Raw genomic sequence first — 24,304 nt, 5'->3', positions numbered from 1 at the left:
TGGTGTTTTCAGCTTCGTGCTTTGAGCAGCAATGTGTGGTCTTAGCTGTTTCTTCCTTTTAACTGCCAGTGGGGGTTAAAACGCAAAGCCAAAAAATAGCAAGGCAGCCCAAAATCTTAAACCCCTCTGCAACTCAGACTAACCTGAGCACAACCAAACAGAACACTCCCCCAGCCAATCAGAGCACAGCCAAGCCCCTAACCATTCAGAACACACCTCCACCCAATCAGAACACAGCCAAGCTCCCACCCAATCAGTTCATACCCCCACTGGCAGTTAAAAGGAAGAAACAGCTAAGACCACACATTGCTGCTCAAAGCACGAAGCTGAAAACACCAGCCTGAAGATGACGAATGGGACTTCGTCGAAACGTCGCCAAGACACTTCCAATTTTACGCGGGAGAAAACCCGAACAACCAAAGACCTACATACAAATACCCGCGAAAACCTCAGAATATATATATATATATATATATATATATATATATATATATATATATATATATATATATACACACATACACACACATACACATACATACATACACATACAGCATTATAAATTTAATAAATAAATAAATAAATATATTCATGAAAATGCAAAAAACCAGCATCTTTTGCTATTCTTAGCAAAAGATCACCAAAATAAAATATCTACCCAAGACAAATATAACTCTGAAAAATCCAAATTAGTACATCAAATTTAATAAGGTTGATGTTCTGAGTTGAAAATCACATCTCTATTCCTAAAAAGATCAAGAGAAAGTTGTTGAAAAGAAAAAATTAAGCATAACTAGCAAATATCAGCTAGTAACACCAAGCCTGCCCATCGATTTAATGGCATGTCAGTTCAGCCATTAAATAGTATAATCAATTTTTATGGGTATCTAGTGTGGCCATTAAATTGTTGGTTTTGGAGAGATGTCCAACAAGATTCTGTCATAGGACATATTTTTATTTTTTGGGGGGAGTTGTGTGAAAATATGTTTATATCTGAATATGCATTCTTGCTGATTTAGGAATATTTTCCTGGATGGTCTCCTAAGAGAGAGAATTCTATCTTTTGGGAAATTTGCTCAGAGGCAACAAATATGTCCAGCAGCATTGAAACCAATATGCTCACCTCATTTTAACCATTCAGTATGTTCCTTTTGCCTAAGGGATCTTAATATAAACAATGAAGCTGCAAGTATCAAATTTATATTTATTTGCATTGCAAAAGTATGCATGTTACTGAAGCTTACTTATGATTAAGGGATATACTGCCTACATTCATAGCAGAAATATGATCTCTCTTATAAAAAGCATAAGTAGAACAATCGCTGCAAGAATGAGAAAATGTTAACATAAAGTTCCTCAAGAATCGCAGACAGGAGATGGGAAGGAGGTTTGAAAATTTCTAGACCCTCCCAAAACATTTTAACTTTGAACTGTTAGAAATGAAAACAGAGAAAAATTTTCATACTTGCTTTATAAATTAGTTCGCATGAATTCAGTTGTTTTTGTTCCGAGGCTCTCACTTTGCCTAATGATGTTCTGATCTTTGCCGTTTTCATTAAATACAGTGTATTCTGAATTGAAACAGAATATTGCTGGTTAATACATTATTATTTAGAAAAGTAGGATCCTAATTCAGCTAAAGAGCCAGACCATCCCTCAGGAGACTTCTTAGCAATAACTTTGCAAAGCACCCTTCTGTCTTTAAATTCATCTCCTCAAAGTAGCCATTCCCTCCATACAGAGAGAATCAACCCACATGAAGAAGCATCCTGGGTTAACTCTGAGCTGCAGGTTCTTCAACTTTATTTGTTGTTTGCTAATTTGTAAAACTGGCACAAGATATTTTTTAAAATATAAACTGCAGAAGAAACACTGGAAACTAAAGCTATTACTCCTACAAATCCTGCCTATGTGTCATTCTATTGCACAACACGAAAAAGGATTTAGAACAAGTTGATATTTCAACAGTTTAGTCCAGAGATAAACACCACATGAGTCTCAAGTTTTTGTTGAATCCCAATTCCCATCATCTCTATTCAGCATAGCCAATTACAAGGATACTGGGAACTGAAGCACACCAACTTCTGGGGAAAATAAATTAGCCATCTCTCCATATAGGTAGTCCTCAACCTACGACCACAATTGAGCCCAAAATTTATGTTGCTAAGTGAAAAATTTGTTAAGTGAGTTTGCCCATTTTATGACTTTTCTTGCCACATTTGTTAAGTGAATCATGGCAGTTGTTAAATTAGTAACACCGCTGCTAAGTGAATCTGGTTTCCCTGTTGACTTTGCTTGTCAGAAGGTCGCAAAAGGGGATCACATGACTCTGGGACACTGCAACCGTCATAAATGTGAGTCAGTTGTCAAGCATCTGAATGTAAATCGCATGACCATGGAGATGCTGCAATGGTCATAAGTTTGAAAAATTGTCATAAGTCACTTTTTTCAGTGCCGTTGTAACTTCGAATGTTCACTAAGTGAACTGTTATAAGTTGAGACCTACCTGCAATTTTGTCTCCAGATTTATTTACACATAATCATATACAATACAAAGCTCTACACATTTGCAGATGAGGTTAAACAATATCCAGTTTAGCATTTAGATTATACATCATAAACAGAAGATAAAATATGGTAGCTTAAATGTAAATCTGAATTAAAATTTCTGAAGACATCAAATGAAAAATACATATATAGATCAAACATTGATGTTATCTGTCAAAATGTACAAAAACACGTGAACTTCTATTCAATTTTTGTTCCTTTTTCAGCCTTACCTATTTTTTAAAATGAATTTCATAGCTTAAATCAGACGTCTATCTACACTGGCCTACTGCTCATGCATATTTTTATTTAGATCTGTAGATTTATAGTTTCAAGTGTAAAATGTTTCTGTCAATATTTTATCATGGGTCAGAAAAGAGACATTCGGCTATAATTTCATTTTTTAAAATTTATTCTTCCACTCTAATGAAATTACAGAGGAAAGATGAATGTCAGATTTATTTAATTTATTATTTTATCAATAGCAAAATGAATAAAGTGATATTCTTCTAGTTATAAAATAGCATAACAAAATGTAAAATCACATTATATGCTGTATCCTGAGTGTGTGCCTATCTAGAATAGTGTATATGTCTCCAAGTTGATGATGTTGAGATGCTGGCTTACAAGAAAGCCTCCAAAATTGAGAGTCTAGGTTGCCTAGCATAGTGTCAGCATCCTGTGGCAAAACTCAGTTTTGTTACGTTGTGGCATACAGTAGTCCTCAGCCTATGACAGGGCTTGTCCATGTCTGGGTGCCTTAGTACTGGTTCGGCAGAAAAAAGTCTCTTTAGTCTCTCAAATGCTGCTTGGCACTCCATTGTCCATGTTAGTGGCTGGCTAGGTTTTACTGAGGATGCTCCCTTCGTTTTTAGTAAGTTAGTGAGGGGCAACTATAACTAGAGCCCAAAATTTCCATTGCTATACAAGAGAGTTGTTAAATGAGTTTTGCCCCATTTTACATTTCTTGTTACAGTTGTTAAATCAATCACCACATTTATTAAGGTAGAATTTGGTTGTGAAGAAGTGACTATGGTTTCTCCAATGACTTTATTCGTCAGAAGGTCACAAAAGGTGATTACATGATCCTGGGACACTGAAACCATCAGTGGTGGATGAACAGACAGACAATTGCACTAATAAAGAAAGAAGTTGAAGGCAAAGAAAAAGCATTGTATGTATAGAGAAAGGTTTCAAACTTGGCAACTTTTAGATCAGTAGATTTCCCCAGGCAGAATCTTAATCTTTAGATCAGTAGAATTCCCCAGGCAGAATCTTAAAGTTGCCAAGTTCGAAAAACATGTACAGGCAGATCATAGACAAGGAAAGAAAAATATGGTTAAAATTAAAATAAAGAATACTGAACGACATTTTGATGGAAATTAAATTTTATTTTGGAAATGGGTAAAGAATTTTAAAAAGGAATCTCTAGCACAGACAATTTAAAAGAGGTGAAATGATTTGGGATGAAACTAAAAGGAGAAAATGCTGGAAAGAGACCTTTAGAGATATAGGAACAATAGTGGCATGTGGAAGACTGATATGAAAATAACTGCTATAAATATCTACAAGTAGTCTTGACTTATTACTACAATTGAGCCCAAAATTTCTGTTACTAAGTGAGACATTTGTTAAGTGAATTTTGCTCCATTTTATGACTTTTCTTGCCACAGCTGCAAATGTTAAGTTAGTAACACAACTGTTAAATGAATCTAGCTTCCTCATTGACTTTGCTTGTCAGAAGGTTGCAGAAGGAGATTCAGATTGTCTGAATTTTGATCACATGACCATGGGGATGCTGAATTGGTTATACATATGAAAAATAGTCTAAGTCAGTGCCACTGTAACTTTGAACGGTCACTAAATGAATTGTTGTAAGTCAAGAACAATCTGTACAAGAAATTGTTGATGAAACACATACCCGATAGGTTGTACATAAATTATATTTATGGTCATTAGTAAATCACTGAGCAATGAATGAATCTGACAATGGAAGTTTATTGAAAAATTTAGTTCTAGATTAAGGCTAACTCAAAAGAAATATCTACACTAACTATCCTAGATCTTATTTGTAATATGAATTTAAGATTATCAGTAGCCATAAAAATCAGCCCTAATGTGAACCCTAACTCTACATCTAACCAAAATATATTAATTCTAATTTAACCTAATGTAACTGTAGTTCCAACACAAATATTTTCCTAACCATAAATCCAGTGGTGGGATTCAGCCAGTTCGCACCAGTTCAGCAGAACCGGTAGCTAATTTTTTGTTGCCTGGACTCAGAATGGACTTCTGGAAGCGGCATCCGCACAGAGAACCGGTTGTTCACATATTTGAATCCCACCACTGCATAAATCCCAAGATTTACTTACAATTAACCATATAAACTATCCTTAATTCTAAATTTAATATTAAATTTACATTTAACTCTTACTGAGCTCTAAATATAACTTACCATGAAAATTGATTGTTAAACATAAACAGTATGTGATGGAAGTAAAAAATGTGTGAAAATAAATGGAATAATGGTTTTACAGACAGCAGAGGGTGAGGAAAGTAAGAATTATTCACTTGGTTTTTTTAATGAAGCCATGAATAAATTTATAAGGAATGTTTATTGGCTGGGCATGAATATATACTGTATATAACTTTGTATATAGATTATACTGGGTTTGACTGAGAAACCAGATACTTTGCATTGAATGTTTGATAGATTGTATAGCAGCATTTAAATTTTTTGAAGATCAAGGTACTGATATTTGAGAATGAATACTAAATTATACATAAATGTGCTAAAACCTAAGGCAATTAGAAGGATTTGGTACCTTAGTAGAATGTTCAATAAAGATTGGGACACCTATGAAGAAATGTCATGATTTGCAAGTATTGATAGAACAGAAATGGATAGTAAGTGGCTATGTTGTAAAAACAAATATTTATTTAAAATAGGTGAAAATAGCAGTATATAAGAATTAGTTATGACAGGAGAAATAGGAGAAAATGATGAATGAAGTGTGAGTAGGATAGTAAACTAGAGAGAAGGTCAAGAATGAATGGTTGATGAATGAATGTGCATTGAATACAAATGTGAGTGACCAGTACATTGAGACTCTCTGGATATCAAAAGAAAAGGAATGTGCATCAAATTGCAAAATAAATATACAAAGGAGAGAAGTATCAAGTAAATTGTGCTTCTATTAAGTAAAGAAAGAAATGAGAAATTTAAAGAACAAAAGAAGCATATGAATCAAAATATGGGTTTAGCAGGGATATATAACAATATAACAGAATAACAGAGTTGGAAGGGACTTCTAGTGCAATCCCTGCACAAGCAGGAGACCCTATAGCAAGAGTAGGCAACCTTGGCTCTTTTATGACTCGTGGACTTCAACTCCCAGAATTCCTAAGCCAGCCATGCTGGCTCAGGAATTCTGGGAGTTGAAGTCCACGAGTCATAAAAGAGCCAAGGTTGCCTACCTCTGCCCTATAGCATTTCAGACAAGCAGCTATCCAGTCTCTTCTTAAAAGCCTCCACAACTTCTGAAGGCAGGCCATTGCACAATAGAGAGGTACGGCAAGTTATAATGAATGCTCTTGGTATAAACAAGGTGTCCTTTACTTTTTCTTATTTCACACCTTTAGTTTCTTTGATTGACAATTTCCTATTCCCTTTTGGCACTTTGCATAGTCCTGTTTACTCTCAAAGGGAATAACATGATGGATATGTAGGTATGTAATATAATGTGATTACACTGTACAGAATTCATTTGGGTCTATTATTTGTCATGTACAAATGCAAGCTCTTGAGAAGGAATAGATGATTCATAAGGCAAATGGTATGCCATCTGCTTGCTTCTCTTCCTCACTAGCATTTTTTTTAAACTGGAGCAGAGGGGATAAAAACCTCTGGGGTTGCTAGGCAACTGCAGGGTGGGATATTAACTACTTCGATGACAACTTAGAACTATTAAAAAGATTTTCATGCAATAGTCTACATATCATAATTTTATCCATCAAAGCTAATAAAACTAGGCATGTTGTTGATAGCACACATTACATTTTATTTTAGTTGAAGATCTATCTTGATTTGAATACTTCTATATTGCATTCCCAATTAGCAAAGAAATCTTCAAAAGAGTACTGGTAAGCAGCTTTTATCACCAGCGCCAGTATTCTGGGTTACTTGAATGCTGCTGCTATGATCTTCAGGGTAAGAAAAAATATATATTTATTTTCACACTTTTTATAGTTTTAGCTTTGGTACTATTTTGAGGAGCACAGTTTGTAGTTCCAAGCACCATCAAATCCAGAAAGGTTATTACACTGTAACATGCAACTTTAGAAATACATAAGAATGCAATCAACATACATATAAACTCATAAGTGTGATTAAAGTTTATTGGTATTTTGTATGCACTGCTGTTGCTGCTATAAAACTGAATAATTTGTGCATATTGCATAAAAAATAATCCCATAGTTCACCTCAATTATTTCGAATTATCACTGTGCAGTGTTTTCATTTGAGCTAGACTAAATTCTAACAATGTCAAAAATACATAGAACTCCTGAAGAAATCTATAATTACAAACATTATGTATCATCAAAGATGAGTTTGCATAAAGACCAGGCATGTTTTTTGTTTTGCTACTGGAAGAACATTTGAGTTTTTAAATATCATCCACTTCTAGACAGTGTAAAAACCTGACCAAATTGATCTGTTCCCAGTAAAGGAGAAGTATTAAAAGGCACAAGATTGTCTGATAATAATCATGGTTAGAGGCTCTGCTATAACTCTGTGATTGGAAAAAGGCCATTCAGCTTTATTGCCACCACTGTGAATAATAAAATATGGCTGGAACAATATGAAGAAATGGAAACCTAGCTTATTGATTGCATTTGCAAAACACAGAAAAGAAAAATGAAAACACATTCATGCTTCAACTACATGGCACCACAGTTACAACAAAACAGTCAGCTTAGGGCAGGCTTTTTCAGTGGAAATGTACAAAATGATTGTGCATAAAGCATTTCATTTATATAGAATATCTGGCTTCAAATTAACCATGTTTAATCTACAACACATTTTTGGTGGTTTGATCTATAGATGGAAAAAAAAAGCTGTTTTATTCTAGGTATGGACCAGTATGTGGCTGTTCAAGCAGATATAGTGGGGGGAGTGAAGGTCCATATTACAGAAGGAGGAAGGGAGGTAAGAGATTAAGAAGGGAAGCAAGACTTAGATAATAGGAGGAAGGAGTTAGTATGAATATCTTGCCCAAATTACCCATAAAATCACTCTAGGATTCTTCTAAGACATTTCAAATTTGGGTTTGGCTGAAATCTGTAAATAGTAAAATGCTGGATTTTATTTTTGCTGAATCACATCTGATCCAAAATGGTTTGGCTGAATTTTTGGAGCTTGATGGTTTATTCTAGGATTTTTTGAAACAGATTTTTTTTTAGATATTTTGTAAAACATAAAATAGTCTATTCTGTATTCTGTCCTGCATTCCCACTCATCTTGAGTTGAGGTAAGTCAATGAGGATGCATTTATATGCATGGTTTATTGCGTTTCCAATACTGAAATTATATAGTAATTACATTAAACAGGAGCTTCTATAACATGCAAATAATATAGTGCCATGAAGGTTAAACCAAATTTAGTTTCCTATTATTAATAAACAAAATTGGATTTTATTTTTTGCCTAACATTCTGCTACTATTTGCCTTGGATATGATGTAAGTGCTATGTGAACCATTATAGTTCTACTCCTTGAAAGCGCCTCTATTATCATTTACCCCAAACTTTCCCCAAGCAATAAAAAATATTTTACAAATCTAGCTAATACTATGTATATCATTATTTAGAAAAGCTGTACAAGAGAAATTTTCAGAATGTTGAGTTCTGCACCTATGACTCCAAATTTCTTTGATTAGATAATTATAAAATGTGAATTATGTTCAATATGAAATGTGTCAAAAATCCAGCAGATTGTCTTCCGGTGGATCTGCGCGCGCGATGGCGGCTACTTTGTAGCCGTCCTCCTGGGTAAGTGTTTGAATCGCTATGAACAGTGGACACCAGCTGTTCAGCGGTTCAAAATCCCCTCCCGGGCAAAGGGAGGGGGAAGAGGATTGTCTGAATAGTGGTAGAGCCTCTTATGCACTCCCAAGGCTTTTTTTTGGGGGGGTGAAAAGAGTGCTCCCACGGAGTTCAGACTGTCTCCGCTTCCCAGCTGCTTTTGTCTCTAGGGACAAAACAAGTTGCTGCAACCATCTCCGCGATTAAAGTGATCTGGTGAGTTTTTCTTAGAAGCGGACAGAACTGAGTAGAGGATTTTGCTTTTGCTTTCTCTGATTTTATTTGGATTTTAAGTTTAAAGATTTACTTTTATATTCCCTTTTTTATTTTTTTTTCCTTTGTTGAAAGGGAAAGTAAAATGGCGATCGGCAGGCTTTTCGGTGTTTTCTTTTCCTTTTTTTTTTAATGACTGGAATGGAATGTGGACTTGATTATTTATAATGATTTCTTGATGTTGGGTTTAGATTTTAGGAGGATTATTATTCTTGTTTAACTTTTTTGTTTTGTTTTTGTACTTTTAAAAAAAATGGAATGGATTTTTTCTATTTAATTATTTTCTTTTTTCTCTTTCCCTTTTCCTTTTTTTAACTTTTTTCTTTTTATTATAATGATCTCCTTTTGAAGGATTTTTTGATTTTTTGGAGTTAATCTCTCTTTTTCTTTTGCTTAACTTTTGTAATTCTTAAGAAGGAGTAAAGATTTTTTTAAGATGGCTCCAAAGCGTTCAGTAATTCCTACAGCTCCTAAGGTGGTTTCTTCTTCGGTGTTATCATCAGCGCAACAACCTAAATCAATAGCTTCACCCCCTTCTTTGGCACAGTCAATAATGGTGAAGGATTTGCAAGACATGATGGGAAATGTTATATCTCAAATTAGGGGAGAAATGAAAGAGATTTTAGAGGAAAATAATAAGATTTTGAGGCAAGAGATAGTTTTGGCTTTAAAAGGAGTTGCCTCTGTTCTTGAAAAGCTGAACTCTCGCGTAGAAGAGGTAATAGAAAAAGTGGAACTGATGGAGGGAAAATTTGAAAGCATGGAAAAAGAGATGGAAAATTTTCAAGATGAGATTCTTATGCTTCAATATAGACAAATGGAATATGCTTTAAGAATTAGAGGCTTGAGAGAGTCTGTGCAAGGTGATCTGAGAGAGATGGTTGCAAATGACTTTGCTGTGATTTTGAATAGAGAAAAAGAGGAAATACTTTGTGAAATTGAAAAAACATTTAGAGTTAACTCTGTGGTGGCAAAGCAAAAGAATTTGCCAAGAGATGTGGTAATTTATTTTGGGAAAAGATCCCTGAGCAACGAAATTATACAAGCCTTTTATAAGAAGAGGTTTCAAATTGCTTCACAAGATGTTATAATTTTAAAGGAGATCCCATCTAAAATTTTAAGAAGAAGAAAGGAGTTTGCTTTTTTAGCAGACGAACTTAAAAAGAGGCGAATCTTGTTCAGATGGGATGTTCCGACTGGAATGGTGGTGAGTTACCTGGGGATACGTTATAGACTTAATACGGTTTCTAAAGCAAAAGATTTTTACACTTTGGTCCTGGGGGTATGTTCATCGCCATCTATTATGTTTAAAGCTTTGGAAGAGAAGAAGGTAGAATTGCAGCCCGAAGAGCCTATACTTATGAAAATTGGGAAATCTCAGTTCGAGGGGCCTCAACAAGTTGAGATGGAGGAGCAGAGGATAACTTGTGCAACATATAATTCTAAAGAAAAGGAGCAACAGAAGAAGGAGGTTAAGGAAGCCTCACAAGTATTGGTTCCTGAGTCTGTGGGAGAAGCAAGATTTATAAACTTTTTGGAGCAACCTTTAAGGGCAGATTTCAAAGCACTTCTTTCGAGGTTTATGGATAAGAGAGACTGTTAAGGAATGTGTTTATTGTGGGTGGAATTGGTTATTGGTAAAGATTTAAATATGTATAAGGGAATTTTAATGTTTTAAGTAATGTTTAAATTTGTGTTTTGGAGGGAGTTTATAAAGAATGATGGATAATAATATAAGTATGATATTAGAAAATGTTTAGAGTATATTATAATGTGTTTAATGATTGTAATTATAAAAAAATTTTTTTTGGGTTTTTCCTTTTTTATTATTTTTAAGAGAAGATAATTTGTTTAATTTAATGTATTTAGATTTGCTTAGGATTTATATGTGTTTTAAGTTTTTTTTTGATAGGAGAGAAGATTATGGAGATGGAATGAAAATTTTAGATAAGAAGTTTAAGTTTAGCAATTTAAGGACTATTCAAAAGAGTATTTAGTTTTAATGGTATAATGAATGTTTATATGTTTATCTTTGTGTCTTAGGATAAAGAAAGAGGGAGAGATTAGATTTTATATTGTATGTATAGATATCTAAGGAGTATTTAAAGGAACATTTTGCTTTAAATATGTACAAGGGAATTTTAATGTTTTAAGTAATGTTTAAATTTGTGTTTTGGAGGGAGTTTATAAAGAATGATGGATAATAATATGATATTAGAAAATGTTTACAGTATATTATAACGTGTTTAATGATTGTAATTATTATTTTTAAGAGAAGATAACTTGTTTAATTTAATGTATTTAGATTTGCTTAGGATTTATATGTGTTTTAAGTCTTTTTGAAAAATTTTAACTAAGCCTGTACTCAGCTCTGGGAAGGTTGGGGGAGGGTATGGGAGGTTTGGGGAGGTGGGGGAGGGTATGGGAGGGTTGGGGGGGTTTGGGGAAGGGAATTGTTTTGTAAAATTTAAAAATTATCAATAAAAAAAAATCCAGTAGATTACATTGATAGGTTAAATTAACAAAAATGCTTTGTCTCCAATCCTTACATCTTTAATACGACTTCCTCTTGGAATACAACTGATAATTCTAAATTACTAATTAGCAGTTCAAACATAAACATAAAGGTTTATTGTGGTCAATGAACAGAATTCAACTGGCAGTTCATTTTTTGTCAAATAGTACTACTGACATCATACAGATGAACAATGGTGAAAGATTCTTAATAAAAACTGGAATATTTCTCTAGATGGGAAATATAGTCTGATAATTGCAAAAACTGCAATTATCATTGCAGCAAATACCTTGATACAAGATAGACTGCTGTTGTCAACTCAACTCAAGTCAAAAAAGAGCTACTAACACTAAGCTAGAAGTGATGTGCCCTCTTCTGAGACTAGATATTTTTAGCTGAATTGCATAACTCCCAACCTGTGTAGAAAATATATTTCTGCTTGCATGAACAATCTTGCACTTTAGAACTGGATGCTAAAACAAAAGGCAAAACAAGTGCTACCGTGATGTTTTATATAATTTTTTAAAAATTAATTTTAAGTATATGGTGGTAGAAAAAAAATAGAGAGGCATATTTCATTAACTGTAGAAATATTCTCTGCCAAATATAAGCCTCAGTCTGTCTATGTGATAGCTAAGAGCTGACATAAGTCTGACGATACATTATCAGTCAATCAATTTTCTGTATTTCTGAAATATTTACTACCAAATAGCTCTTGTAACTCCATGTCAAATAATTGACACTACGTGTATTTTGATAGACATGGAAAGAATTCAGATTTTCAGCAGTAATTTGAAAACAATAAATGTCAGTAAGAAACAAATCATACAAAAGTTGTTAGAGTGTATTTGGGTTCAGTTCCAAATGATTAACTGTTTAGCATTCATGTCTAAATGCCCAAATGTTAGCATTTTCCATATTGCAGATAGAAAGAGAGGCTATGGATGAAAGGGACTGACTTTCAAGGGATTGGAATTTTTTTTAATGCTGGGCTTAAATTCTTGACAGACTTCACAAGATGAGCCTTACTTCCATCTCTGTATCTTGAAAGGAGAGTTGGGGGTTTGTTTTAGTGATAACACAATGAGGCAATCCAATAAAATACAGGAAATATCAGCCCACTCTCTATTTTATGACATTATCATAGAGTATTTTTAAAACATTACTAGGCCTTCAAAATGTGACAGCAACTATCCTTTCGGTTTCTATTTGCCCTATCTGCATTGGAAAAAGAACTCAGGGTTACATGTTATTTTATCAAGCCAATAAAAATAATAGAACAATGTGATGACTGGACTTCTCCAGTTCAAGTTTACATTGAACTCACTGAATAAGCAACATAACTGATATGACATACATAAATTCACATGCACACTACACACACACACACAACTTTAGAACCTCAGAATTGGAAAGGGCAATTCAAGCTGTCTGTTCAAGTGCAGTTATTCAATCAAAGATTACTATCTAGATTATTAGCCAAAAACCAATCAAATGGATCACTTAACAAATCAACTTAGATTTCTCAGTTGAGGCACAAATGACTAGTCTTAAATTATCATACTTTACACATATTACTGAAGAACTAGCTCTCTGAGTAAGTCTATAAAGGTAAGAAAGATGGAAAGTAAGTGAAGAAGAAGACAACTGGCATCAAAGTGGATGGACTCACCTAGTAGAAATCAGTGCAGCGGTGGAAGACTTAAAGGTTTAGACTGGGGCCTGATCATGCTGAGAAAAATCTATCTATGTAGCCATTAAGAGCTGACATTGACTTGATGTCAATCAATTAATTTAGATTGTTTATAGAATTATAGAAGAAGTCAAATACAACATCAAATGGGTGTATTTTAAACAGCTCTTCTCCAGTAAGTCAAAGTAAATATGCCATGAGTGCTGTGCCAAAGTAAATATTTCATGAGTGCCCTGCAGATGGTATAATCCCATCACCTCTAAACAATGGGGCTAAGGGGAAAGATCCAGGCTTGGAAAGCTGTGAAAGCAATAGAGAGGCTAGATTCCCAACCTAGGGCAAGCTGTGCAAAGACTATTCCTTGCCATAAATCTATATAACACAGAAGCAAATTCATAAATAATGATTTAAGGAGAAAACAGTAAAGAATTGTTATCTTTGATAATTTATTCCATATAACAATTGAAAAATAATAAAGCCTTAATGGGGTTAAGTTTATATACTGTTTTTCAGCAGAAGCCAAACAACTTGGCTTTTCCACATAAAAAACCTTTTCCACATTAAAAAAAACCCTCTACATCTATGGCATAATGTTGCATCCTAAAAGTAAACTTTGACACTATATTCTTTTGCGTTTACTTACACTGTTCCTATATAGCTAATAGCGAAGTAGCATAGAAATTTTGTGTCAGTGCAATGTCCCCAGATGAGAAAGTTACAGATTTCCTCTACTTCCTGCTTATATATGGCTAAAAAAACAGCACAGGCTCTTTTAAAAATTCAGTGTGTTAGATAAAAATATCCTTCTCTTTCCAGCTTGACTGAATCCAACCCTTTGTATCTCTGACTTTACCTTCACTGGTGGAGAAAATGCACAAACAAGTACATTATTGCAAGTCAGAGAGCTGGATAATGCAGAACAAAGATAGGAGTACTGCCAGTTCACAGAATAAAAAAAGGAAAAAAAACCAGTATTCAGGTTTAGTTGACTTGAATGTTTCCCATTTCAAAAAATGAAAGGCAAGGATATTAGGTTTCTCCAGAACTACCTGTTACACATAAGGATCACAGGAAACCATCTTCACATGGTTTTTTTAAAACCCTGCAATAATTTCATGTTGATTAAGATAGTATAATTGTCAGACGTTCACCTGGCTCACTGTACAAACATATGTAGTTTTGAGAATGGATTTCAACGCTTCATTTGTTACACAATATTTTGAAATAGATAGTCTGTGGGTTAATATTAAGTATAGTTAGTCTTTTGATTAAATATATTACCACTGAGGCCAAAAACAAGGTCACTTGCATTTTGTAATATAATTAATCGACAGTGGAAAAGCTACCAGAACAAAAGGAACAGTTTGTGTCTTTGGGGACAGAAAGCACAAGTTCTCACTGGAAGCACACTAAGGTATAAATATAGTTAGCAAAGGGGCATGCAAGGTAAAACAAGTGTTTTATCAAAATTAAAATAGCTGCTTTTCAATTATTTTCTTTTCCATACTTCCATACTTCTATGCATGATGGCCCAAATACTGACAAATACTGTTCTTACTATTCCTTCGGAATGTGCATGTGAATAGATATAACCGAACTAGTAACTCAATGTATACTTTCATCTTCCTAAAATGTTTTTAAATCATAATTAAATCTCTCCAAAAAGCTTCCTTTTACTGCTTTCCAAAATACTGGTAACTAGGGCACCATCTGGATCTCTGAGAAAATTTTTTAAGAGTAGAGTGTTACAAAGGATGAAGCATAAGCTTAAAAACATTATGTTGGGTATGTCAACATAAACATAAAACAAAGGTGAAAAACGATAAGCCCATAGGTATTAATGTTGAGTCCTTGGCGAAAAGCAGACACGAGAAGCAGTTGTAGTTCTCAGGTTTTCTTTTATTCTGTATTCAGCTTACAGGTGAAGGCTTCAGCAACGCCCAAAAGCTCCCAGCCTCTTATATAGGCAATTCCTGGGTCAATGTGTTACTTTTCCCGCACCAGCACCCGCGCATACGCACAGGCGCTGGCGACAGCCTGTCTGGTCCCGGGCAGCTTGCACCTGCCCGGGACTGCCTGTAAACCCCCCGAGCCCGTTTGCAAGGCTCGGGACATAACACCCCTTTTCCCCGGGCTAAGACTACTACCAACATACAATTATTTCTTGATGCAATGTTCTACTCCCCAGTGCTTCTACTGTTCACTGGCTTTTGTTTGGCCAGCAATGTTATGTAATTCTCTAAGTATTTAGGAGATTTCCTTGCTCTTTGTGACCTTCTCAGCTCTGGGTTTCTGACAGGTGTTCCCTGACTGAGGGGAGACGTGAGCCTGTTCTCCTTATCATGCCCCAATGCCTGGCCTGCTCGCTCGCCCACCGGGCTCGTCAGGCCAGGGCTTCTGTCACTTTGTGACCTGGTTGACCTGCCTAGCTGTAGGCCCTCGGGCCCCTTGAAGTGATAGCCACTGCTGGGCGTCTCTGTAGAACCTCCTAGGTCCGTCCAAGACCTGTCAGGAGGCTGTCCATTTCCTAAACCCCGTTCTGTGTCCGGGCTCGTGTGGGTTTCTGTACCTTCCCAAAACTCAGTTACTCCCTGATTTGGGCTAGAGGTGTTGCGGTCGGGACTTGGTTCCTTGACCACCTCCCTGTATGTTTGACACCCTGTAGGACTTGGGGTAAGGTCAGGCCAACTCTGGGGATTATGTGCCAGCTCTCTTGTGGGGTATGATTTATTGGGATGCTCCTGGGTATCCTCCCTGACTGGAGTACTGTGCTGTGCAGGTGAATAGTGATTGTACTCCCGGGGTGACTCCCTGGCTGGAGTAGGCGTGAATGCCTGGTAGTTGGATAGGCTCTTAGAATTCCTGTTTGGGGCACTCGCGGAATCTTGGAATGGGCCGTTTGTGGCTCCATCATTGGAGGTGGGCAGCAGCTCGTGCCCCTCCCTTTGCTCTAAAGGGTCCCCCTCCCCCCCTGGAAAAGACCCAGGAGTCTCATCTGAAAGATCCCGCCTAGGGCGGAGTTGGTCGATGTGCCGACATAGGACACGACTGTTGTCCAGGGCTACCTCGTAGGATAGAGGACCTGTGACCCTGGAAATAGAAGCGGGGACCCATGTATGACCAGGCCCGTAATTGCGAGTCCAAACCGGGGCACCCACAAGTAGTTGTCTAGGTGCCCTAGGATGTGAGGTAGATGAAGGCAGTCTGTCCGGATGCAACCGGTCAAGCTTTGTAGTAAGTTTGCGCCCCCAGCGAAATTCAGCTGGGCTTCTCCCTGTAGAAATGGACGGTGTGGTGCGGTAAGAAAGGAGAAAGTCAGCCAACCTGTGATGCCAGTCCCCATAGGTGAGTCTTTTCAAGGCATCCTTTGTGATGCGGACCATGCGTTCAGCCATACCGTTGGTGGACGGGTGGAAGGGTGCAGACGTGGCATGACGAATCATGTTAGCCTGTAAGAAAGCTTGGAATTCGGAGGAAGTAAATTGAGGGCCGTTGTCAGACACGATGACATCTGGGAGCCCGTGTGCAGCAAAAATCCCCCTCAGTACCTGAATAGTCTTTGCAGTGGTGGTGGATGAGACAGGTACAACCTCAAGCCATTTTGAATGTCAACGAGGACCAAGAAGAACTGGCCCTGAAAGGGCCCAGTGTAGTCAATGTGCACCCTAGACCATGGGGACTGTGTATCCTCCCATCTATGCACAGGAGCTTGGGGCATCTCTGGGCGGGAGCGCTGGCACAGGTGGCATGCATGCACCTTAGCCTCAATGTCCTTATCTAAACCAGGCCACCACAAGTGGCTGCGCGCAAGGGCCTTCATGCGAACAATGCCAGGATGACCCTCGTGGAGGGACTCTAAGATCCTAGTCCTCATTGAGGTGGGAATGACAACTCTGTTTCCCCAAAGCAGACAACCCTGAGAAGTGGACAACTCGTTCCTTTTGGACCAGAAACTCTGAAACTCAGGACTAGGGCAGTGCTCAGGCCATCCAGACAAAACCCAAGAAAGGACACGTGAAAGTGTGTGATCTGTGCCTGTTTCAGCGGCGACATCCCTGGCATTCAGAGGGGACTCGGGCAAGGCTTGGATGGATAGAATGTTGACAGCTGGTGCAGGGTCAGCTTCTACTACTGGCAGGGGCAATCTACTGAGGCCATCAGCATGGCCCATTTCTTTCCCAGGCTTGTGGAGTAAGGAAAAATCATATGCAGACAGAAAAATAGACCACCTAAGCATTCTAGGGGAAATGATTTGGGGAGTTTGTTTACGTGTGGTAAACAGTCCCAGCAGAGGCTTATGGTCAGTGAAGACCGTGAAATGCCTGCCATACAAGAAATCATGGAATTTTTTAATTCCAGCAACAACAGCCAGAGCCTCCCTGTCTATCTGAGCGTAGTTGCGCTCAGCAGAAGACAGTGTTCTGGAGTAATATGCAACAGGAACCTGAGTTCCATCAGACCTGAGGTGGCTCAGGACGGCTCCTACCCCGTAAGGGGAAGCATCACAAGCGATGCACACAGGAAGGGACTCATTGAAGTGTGCAAGTACACTGTTAGAAGTGAGTAAGGCCTTGACCTCATTGAAACTAGCCTCATGTGTTTGTGACCACTGCCACACTGCTTGTTTGTCTAATAGCCTGTGAAGAGGCTCAGCTACACTAGCTTTATGTGGAAGAAAGGAATTGTAGAAATTCAGGAGGCCCAGAAAGGCCTGAAGTTCGGCCTTAGACTTTGGCCTAGGTGCTTCTAAAATGGCAGTTAGTTTGGATTCAGCAGGGTGAATCCCAGCAGCATCAATTTTGAATCCCAGAAATTCAGTAGAAGGCACCCCAATTTTGCATTTGTCTTTTTTGAGCTTGAGGCCTGTTTTCCTGAACCTTAACAGAACAGCCCTTAGCCTTTCAGCTAGAATGTGTGTGGAGTCTCCTGCAATTAAGACATCATCAAAGTAGGGGCAAACCCCTGGTATACCCCGTAGTGTGTTTTCCATTACGCTTTGGAAAATCCCAGGAGCGACATTCACTCCAAACTGTAGCCTTTTTACCTTAAAGGCTCCCCTGTGGGTCACAATAGTCTGAGCTATAGCAGCATCATCATCAACAGGCAGCTGTTGATACGCTTGAGCTAGGTCAAGCTTTGCAAAAACGCGCCCCCCCTTGAGGGAGGCCAGAATATGACTGACCACAGGAACAGGATAGGCATGTTGCTGCAATGCCTTATTAAGAGTGCATTTGTAGTCAGCACAAATGCGAATGTCCCCATTTGCCTTTAGAGGCGTGACAATGGGGGTCTCCCAAGGGCTGGAATCAACAGGTTCTAGGATTCCCTGTTGGATCAGTTTGTCTAACTCAGTGTCAATTTTACTCTTTAAAGCAAAAGGGACCCTTCTTGCTTTAATTCTAATGGGAGTGACAGTGGGGTCTAGTTTTAAGGACACAGGGGGTCCCTTGAATGTGCCCAGCTGGGGGCTGAAGACATCTGCAAATTCTTTGCAGACTTCCTGTAGGTCGAGTGTTTGTAAGCTGTTGAGCCCCGTGACGTGTATCCCCAAGGCTTCAAACCAATCGAGTCCTATGAGACTCGTTCGTTCACCCCCTACTACTAATAGGTCTAGTGGACCTTCAAAATTCTTATACTGTACGTTAAGGGTGGCCTCCCCCTTAACACACACTCTCGAATTTTGAAAGTCTGTTAACACAATGTCAGAAGGCCTTAATTTAGCCTGAGTTCCACTGCCGGAACAAATCTTCCTAAATGTATGTAAGGATATGATTGAAAGGGCAGACCCCGTGTCTAGTTCCATAGTTAATGGAACCCCTTGTAGCTTCACCTTGAGTGACAGCTTTTTCTTGATGGGCTTGTGTGTGCCTGTCCTGAAGATGCTTCTTCGCGAAGCGCAAAAACCTACCCTATTCTGGCTGGGGACCCTGGTACCTTCCAGGCGCAGTTCTTCCTGAGATTGTACCTTTCGTCGGCCCAGACACACAGCTGCAATATGTCCTTGTTTCCCGCACGCCCGGCAGATAGCGGAGCGGAACTTGCAGTCGGTTCTCTTGTGGCGACCTCCACAGCCGATGCACTTGAGGGGAACTGCAGAACTTCCTTTCTGATTCCCTTCCTTCGTGGGGTGGAGACGGTCGACTTCCTCGTCCGGATCCTCCTCGGAGTTCCCTTGGACGTCCTCTTGGTGCACGGATGCAACATCTGGACTGTTCCTGATCGGCCGCATGTTTTTGACGGCGCCGCCTGCTGCTTCTTCTGCGGTGACCTCTCTTAAGGCATCTTGGAAGGACAAGTCTTCTTTGGCGAAAAGCCTCTGTTGTAGATCTCGATGCCTTAAGCCGCACACGAATCGGTCCCTCAGTCGTTCTTCGAGGTCCTTGAACTCGCAGTGCTTGGCGGCCTTCCTCAATGCGGCGATGTATTCTTTGGCCGACTCTCCGGATCGTTGATCCCTCTGCTCGAAGGTGTGGCGCCATGCGATGACGGACATCTTGGGCTGGAAGTGCTCCTTCAATAGCTTCTTTAGATCTGCGTAGCTGACAGACTCTAATGGGACAGGTGCTGCAAGGTTCTCTGCGATTTCGAAGGCGTCTTGACCGCAGACACAAAGCAGGGTGGCAGCCTTCAAGCTATCTTCCCTCACTTGGTTTACCTTGAGGTAATTTTCCACCCTGGCTATGTAGGACTCCCACCCCTCTGGATGTGAGACGTCGAATTCCGAAAGCCTTCCAACTTTTGCCATTTTCAGGAGACGGGTCTATCAGCCAGCCTACCCCCGAATGCGCACTGGATTGGCGGGTAGCTGCCGAGTCAACTCCGTTCCGCCGCTCAGGACTCACTTGGGTAAGCTTACACCTCTTCCTTTCCAGGCAATGTAAGGCATCCCACCTTCGTCGCCAGTGTTGAGTCCTTGGTGAAAAGCAGACACGAGAAGCAGTTGTAGTTCTCAGGTTTTCTTTTATTCTGTGTTCAGCTTACAGGTGAAGGCTTCAGCAACGCCCAAAAGCTCCCAGCCTCTTATATAGGCAATTCCCGGGTCAATGTGTTACTTTTCCCGCGCCAGCACCCGCGCATGCGCACGGGCGCTGGCGACAGCCTGTCTGGTCCCGGGCAGCTTAAACCTGCCCGGGACTGCCTGCAAACGCCCTGAGCCCGTTTGCAAGGCTCGGGACATAACAATTAATGCTCCAACTGGAAGAATATTGCTGTGGTTAGTTTCTACAGCCTGTTTAGTTTGTGTATGTGTGTGTGTGTGTGTGCAGATTGCATCTTTGTCCAAAAATTGGAAATGTGCCATTAGTGTTTTATATTCAAGGGGAAAGGTAGTAAGAATGAAAGTAAAATTTACAGGGCATTAGCTTCTTAAATATATCTTGGAAGATATTTTGCAGAATTCTAACTGAAAGGACAAGGCATGTGACCACTAGGAAACTGTGGGAAGATTATTTTTCTCTTAAGTACGTCACTGAAAAATGTATGAATGTGAGAAATGGTGTTTGTTTTCTTGTTTACAGAAAGTGTAACAAGTTTGAATGATGGAATGGTATTCCTGGAAACTGAGTTGGAAGTTGATTAATGAGGTAACATGTGTGAAAATAAATGGAATCTTACAGAATGATTCAAGTAAGATATGTTATTTTTTTTCTTAGTTCTCTAATGTTATGATTAGAATTAGAATATAGTTTGTTGGTTCTGTTCTTAACTGCTTCTATTTAGCTGCAGAAAATCTCATAAAATCTGGTAACTGGTAGATTCATACATAAAATGAGTTTTTATGATCCTAGGATCGTTTTCCCTCATGGAAATGGATGTGTGGCCTGGACTGTGTCCACCAAAACTCTTGAAAAATACAGCAATTTTTCTTGAAAGCTTACATCTTCATGGGCAACTTTTCATCCAAATTGATTACCACAAAATCCTAACACTAACATTTCTGAACTTATCTAAGGGACTAAGCAACACTAAGGGTTTTTTTTTTTTTTGAAACACACATTTTAACAGAGGATAATCTAGAATCCTATACAGCACTCATAAATGTGAATTCAGTAAAAAAAATAGCAAACAAAATTGCTTTAAGAAAAGGATGTTGAAATAAATACTATCTATACAGAATAAATCAATGGCTGCATTGGATATATGATACATGGTGAATTTCCTAGTCTGATAAGAAACAGCCCTTTATTGATTATCTTTTGTTCAAGCAGAATTCTTTTACTGTGTGATATAGGTCTCTTGAATCCAGAGACTTTATAAATTTATAATGTAGAGTACACTGCATAAAAATAATGTTTATTTATACACTAGAAAATAGTCCCCCTGTCTCCCTTTTTTTCTTTTATCTCCAAACCCAGTTATTTTCCATAATATTCTGGGGACAAAGTCTTATTCAATAAAGTAACATTCTTAGTAAGTAGGCCAAGATGATAGTAGAATCACTTATGCGTAGGCTGGACAAAGGGATATGTAAAAGTTGTCAGAACATTTTATGAGAAAAGAACACAATTGTTTTCTGCTGTTGGAGGAGCAGGATAAGAACTAATGGATGAACTATAGATAATCGGGGATCAAAGTTGCACAGCAGCTTTAGTTAATAATCAGCATTTTCAGTGGTGTCCATAAATCTTCCATACCAATATTCAATATTACAAGGTTTGGTTTTCTACCTATACTGATAGAAGATCCATAGTAGATTTAAGATGAATTGCTATATATGCTTATCTTTGTTTATCCATTTTGATTCTCTTTTCTCCTATTTTTTTCTTCTGTTTTATATGATGACTAAAGACCATAATAAAATTGATCTGATCTGACCAATATCCAGAGGCTATTTAAGCATGATAGCAACTGGCTTCCACAATTGGCCTCAATATTAGGAAAAAGCACAATTTTAAAAACAGAGTTATTCCCATAACATAGAGCAGGGGTCTTCAAACTTGGCCCTTTTATGACTTGCGGACTTCAACTCCTAGAATTCCTCAGCCAGTGACCCTGGCTGAGGAACTGTGGGAGTTGAAGTCCACAAGTCGTAAAAGGGCCAAGTTTGAAGACCCCTGACATAGAGGATGAGGAGCAGGTCTTGTTGCACTGCAATTTCTATTTGAACCTGTATGATATGCTAATTTAGCCCCTTAAAAAGATTATTAGGATGAAGGTCAACAGTGAAGGGACAAAGGGCAGAAAACATCCTGCAGCCAAGAAGACTCCACACACATTTGCATTCCTCAGGTGATCCTGAGGACACAGGTAAACCTCCAAAATAGTTTCAACAATTCTCTAAAGGAATGCAAATGACCATCTGTCTGTAAGCAATATAAATCTTTCCACTTCCCACTATCTAGTCAGAGCTGAAGAAGCTTCTTGGATGAGAAGCGAAATGTCTTCAAAAGAAAAACAAGAAAGTCGAGTTGCCTCTTGAAAAAAATCACCTTTGGGACAACCATACCTGGATGACTGGGAATCTCCATAGACACCCTTATAAAAGAATTCCCAGGGACAGATGACCACTGCTACTTCAACTATCTTCTAGCAAAACATAAGGCCATTGTTATCTGTAATGAAGCCAAATGTTGTCTCCTCGTTATGAAAGTGAGGCAGAAAAGATTGACAAATAAAACTTCTTTGACACCTTTAAAAATTTTTTCCTTTGCCTCTCCTTTTCTCCTTAACTCTTTTAAAAGTTAAATGTTAATTAAATTAAAAGTTAATTAGCTTCTTTTTGTTATTCTGTAATGTATTTAGAACTGTATTTATATGTGCACCCCCACTGGTCAAAGACCTCAATAAAGATACAGAATAGAATAATAACTTTATTGTCACTTTGAATGTACGCTAATCAGCATACATTAAAATGAAATTTAGTTGCATACAGCTCTCAAAGGATCCCCACATCTGATATATACTGCATAAATATGACAAAAATAAATAAATACAGAATTATGCATATAGCCACATATATTATATGACACAGAGAAACAACAATCTAGTTTGGGTTATGTATACATGTGCATGGCAAGAAAAATGAATCTTCTGAGTTTACCATATAGTTATGTAACTAACACTTCCATCTTTACACCTTCATCCAACAGAACAGATGCTGTATGTGCAGCATCCTTAAATGAACAAATTCACTATTTGTAAGCTTAATATTATATATTTTACCCTAGAGAAGGTCACAACAATTATGTAAGAGAAAAACTCAGGAAGCTAATTATCTTAATTTATATCAGTTCATGATAGAAATGAAAAAAATATTTCCAGCCAATTATAAGGATTTCTGCTTCTAGCAGCAGACTTTATTTTCTTTTTTTTAAAAAAAAAATATGTTTATTATTATTATTATTACTATTATTATTTATATCTAACTGATTATCTTGATTGCTTTATCATAGATCCTGTTTAAAATTCTTATTTAAATTTGTTTTCCCCACAATATTAAAAACATTCTTAATGGTTAAGATTTTCATTATAGTTAAGTATTTAAGTCTTTTTTCTCATACAGGGCATCCCAACACTTTTACATTTCTCGTATCTAAAAAAAAAGAAAGAAAAGAAAGAAAAGAAAAAGAAATAAGAAGATAGTATACTATTTAAAATACATATCTTTCTTAGACTAATGTACATTTATATCCATAATTTTTCTCTTCTTTTTAACCATATTCAAACATATGTTTAATCTTTAAGTGTTCATTTAATAAATCCAATTATCTAATCTTTTAGATCTAATTAAAACATTTTTATCCCTTTGAAGTTTTCTCAAGATCAATTTCACTTAAGTATCTAAAACATTTCCTATATATAAATCATCCCAACATTTTTATATTTATCATGTCAAAAAACAGAACACAAAAGAAAAATGAAAGAAAAAATACTATATTACTTGAGGGACTCATCCCTCTTAAACTAAAATTCATTTATATTCAAAATTTTTCTATTTCTTTAACCATATTCAAACAGATGCCTTTTTTTGCCAGACATCTTTTCTGATCAATATGTTTCTCTGAATCAGAGTCTTCCCATACTCTTGTAGATGTTGTTATAGGTACAAAAGGCAAATCAATTGAGATGTTTTTATAGGAAGGTTTTGCCCCTTCATATTCATTGATTTTTTTTCCTTTCTTTCTCTCTTAATTTCTTTTATCATTTTTTGTCTTTTAAGTTCTTGTAGTTCTCCTGGCAGTTCTGTAATCC

At 37.5% G+C, this 24,304-nt stretch overlaps 1 protein-coding gene across 12 annotated transcripts in view; it reads right to left on the bottom strand.

The window, feature by feature from the left end:
* PLXNB2 (plexin B2) overlaps positions 1-24,304 on the bottom strand; it is a 404,398-nt gene that overhangs the window by 142,464 nt on the left and 237,630 nt on the right. For 2 of the 12 annotated variants that reach the window (XM_039338541.1, XM_039338554.1), the window contains one exon: positions 1,466-1,571. The exons of 9 other annotated variants lie outside the window; for them this stretch is intronic. The gene's annotated coding sequence lies outside the window, so the exon portion shown is untranslated. The remainder of the gene's footprint in view (positions 1-1,465; positions 1,572-24,304) is intronic. One more of the 12 variants, XM_039338548.1, reaches the window with a different exon arrangement.

This window comes from Crotalus tigris, unplaced genomic scaffold (genome assembly GCF_016545835.1).
Source record: "Crotalus tigris isolate CLP2741 ecotype Arizona unplaced genomic scaffold, ASM1654583v1 scf7180000017549.6302385, whole genome shotgun sequence".
NCBI lineage: Eukaryota > Metazoa > Chordata > Lepidosauria > Squamata > Viperidae > Crotalus > Crotalus tigris.
Note: the sequence above shows the minus strand (reverse complement) of the source record. Positions and strands in the feature narration are given on the sequence as shown.